Raw genomic sequence first — 3396 nt, 5'->3', positions numbered from 1 at the left:
TCAACATCACTGTGAAGTATTTGATAGAAGAACATTTCAGAGGGTTGGGAGTTCCTGAAGGAGGCGCTGGACGTGACTGTGATGGACAAGGAGAAGTTTTTCCATAGCTGAGGAAGATACCCTGCAGCCCTGGGTGGTGCCAACTGAGGCTTCCCCTGACAGATCTTGTTCATGGCTCCCGGCATGTAGACGTGCTCTGTAAACGTAAGGAATGCCCATCAGAAATCGTGGCCCAGACTTCTCAGACAAGAATCGAAAGGATCCTGGGACTTCGTTGGTGGTCCAGTGATTAAGACTCCACCCTTCCTATGCAGCAGATGCGGGTTCAATCCCTGGTTGGGGAGCTAGGATCCCATGTGCTGTGTGGCACGGCCAAAAAATAAAAGAATGGCAAGGATCCCTGTCACATGTAAAACTCAGTGTTAGAAATAGTCATGCTCATCAAAATGAGACTCCTACCTGGAAGTTAGGGAAGTCACCATCACCAGTGTCTTTTCCAAACCACATGCTTCTCAGGTATGCATATATAACCACCACCATGGAAGACCTCTTCTCTCTGCCCATGCACATGCGCGTGCCCCTCCTCCTGTTCCTCCCCGGGGCTGGCGGACCACCAGCAGCCCTCCCATCCTGATGGAAGGCAGCCCGCGCTGCCCCCTCTTCCTTAGTGGTTCCCTCCCAAGACCCACTGGTTCCCGCTCCTCAGCCCCCTCCTGCTGCCGCCCTTGGGGGCCTGGCCCGGGGCCCAGAAGTCCAGGCTGGGAGGGGAAGAGAGGCTTGGTCCCAGGGATGCTGGCACTTTGACACCAGCTGTTTCAGTTCCTCTTCTGAACCCAGAGCCTGGGCCTCTGGGCCATTTCCCGTCATCGATGGGCTGCGAGCCCCCACCCCAGGGGCCCCTGCGGACTCCGCTGTTGGCCAATGTCCCCACCCCTCCCCTGTCGGCCTGCTGGTGACCGTCAGGCAGTTCTCATCGGGGGGCTGTGCACGCACCTCATGTGACAGCGTGGGTTTCTGGAGCCTGCAGTGCCCTCCTGCTGTACGGGGCTCAGGGCCCGCTATGGGGACACAGGCCAGGACTGGGCCCCGTGCCTCCCTGGTGGGAAGACCCTGTGTCCTCCCACACCTTAGAGGCCAGGCCTCCTCAGGCTGGGTCGCTGCCCTCTCCTTCCACCACCACCTCACATGGACCCCCTCTGGGCCGGGTGCAGAGTAACCCCAGCTTGAGCTCCCACCTGCAGCCAGCCGTGGAAGTGCTTTGTTTAACTGTCTCTTTAAACATTAAGATGGTTGCCTTCAGGAGTGAGGCGGAGTGGCTCTCAGGGCCTTCACAGTGCTGTGCACCCACCGCCTCCACATAGCTCCCCGTTTTCATCCCCCCAAAAAGGGAACTCATTGAAACACTTGTTCCCCATTCCTCCCTGTCTCCTGGTTTTTTAAAACGGTGCAATGTGCCCCTCATAGAAAATTGGTCCAGCGTGGGAATACCCACAGGGCCCCACTGCTTCCAGCAGCCCTGCATGCACTTCCGGTGGGGACCGACCGCCCCGTGCACTCTCCCCAGGCAGCTGCCTGTCACCTGGCACCCCAGGGCTCACCGGCCGGCTCCCATCTCGCCAGCAGCTGCCCAGCTTTCTGTGGTTTGGATGGTCTGTAATTTCAAGCACAGACAGGAGGATCCTGTCTCTCCTTTGGTCAAACCTTCCTCATCTTTTAAGCCCTCATTTAGAGATCACCTGCTGGGGGCTGTCTGAGCCTCGCGGGCCCCTCCCTCCTTTGTCGCTGATTTGGCATTGGGAGCTCACTGTCCGTGCCTAGCCGCCCACCACCACCCACCCACACACACCCAGGTAGAGTGGGAGCTCCCTTCCTGTCTGTATCCCCGGAGTCTAGTTCAGCGCCCACACGCAGTAGATGCTCAACATGGGCCAGACGAATGGCTTAGGGCGGAAGGCTGACTGTTGGAGCAGGCGAAGGTCGTGCCGACCTTCAGAGTGCTGAGCCCACATAGACCGTGCCCTCCTGGGCACCCAGGGCTGAGGATTCATTCGACATCCTTTCTGCGAACCTGCTCCCCAAGCCCGGCCGAGGTTTACTGTAAACCACAGAATTACCCCGGCCCCAGCCCTGGGCAAAGAGCCGCACACCGCCCCCTGGCGGTCAGCACCGGCCTCGGCTCCCTGCCTGCTGCCAGTCTGGTTGTCACAAGAGTGGAGGATCAATCAGACTGGGACTTCCCTGCAGGTCCAGTGGCTTAGACTCCGAGCTCCCGCTGCAGGGGGCCTGGATTTGATCTCTGGTCGGGGAGCTAAGCAGCTCAGCTCAGCTAAAAAGAAAAGAATCAGGCCCTGTCACAGCAGCCCTCAAGGCTCTGGTGGGTGAGAAGAGCTGCTCCATCTCTGGGATCACCCCCTTCCTCCACCTCTTGCCTCTCTCAGGGCCTGACATCCAGCTGGAGTCGCTTGGGGGATACAGTTTCCCCTGCAGGGCTGGCTGCCCCAAGTTGTGCCTCGACCTGCCTGTATAGAGGACAATTTTTTATGTAAAAAAAAAAAAAAAAAGAAAGTGTATCATTTTGTGAGCTCCAATTATTTAAATTATACTCCAAAAATCATCTTACTTCTCCCACCCCTCCCCCTCTGATAGCACAACTATACTTTTTCTTCCATCTCCTCCCAACCTCGCCTGGGCCACACACGGCTCTTATCTAGCCAGGTCACCAGGGCCCAGCGCCCTCTCAGCATCACACCCTCTGGTGTGTCTTCATCGCTACTCAAAAGAACAGGCTTGTCCACTGGGAGAAGGCACTCTAGCTGGATACACCCTCTTGGGTTTCCTGATTTCTTGATTAAGTTGCCATGTCATGTCAGGCTGCAGGACTCTCTTCTTTCTTCCTTGAAATGGCCTTCCTCAGGATAAGTTCAGCTTTCCAATCAATTTGCGGCCAGTTGCTACTATATTCCCGGTCTCTATCCCCCAGCCATCCTCCCCCTTCCGTGTGCAGTGATACATGTGTACTGTGTACTAAGTCGCTTCAGTCGTGTCTGACTCTTTCTGACCCTATGGAGCTTAGCCCGCCAGGCTCCTCTGTCCATGGGTTTCTCTAGGCAAGAATACTGGTGTAGGTTGGTTGCCGTGCCCTCCTCCAGGGGACCTTTCTGACTGAGGGATCGAAGTGGCATCTCTTGCGGCTCCTGCATTGACAGATGGGTTCTTTACCGCTAGCACCACCAGGGAAGCCCTTCCTCTGCAAAGTGTCACTGGCTTTCTCCTACCATCTTCCGGTGCAGACCGTGGGTTTGTTCACCTCCGTTAGAACCCTCAGGGAAGTCAGGACTCCACCCCACCTCTCTGTATACCTCTCCCTACCAGGGTCTCTGGCTTGATTTTCCCAAA

Source organism: Bos indicus x Bos taurus, chromosome 25 (assembly GCF_003369695.1).
Source record: "Bos indicus x Bos taurus breed Angus x Brahman F1 hybrid chromosome 25, Bos_hybrid_MaternalHap_v2.0, whole genome shotgun sequence".
In the NCBI taxonomy this organism is placed as follows: Eukaryota; Metazoa; Chordata; class Mammalia; order Artiodactyla; family Bovidae; genus Bos; species Bos indicus x Bos taurus.
The sequence above is the reverse complement of the archived record's forward strand: the minus strand, read 5'-3'. Positions refer to the sequence as shown.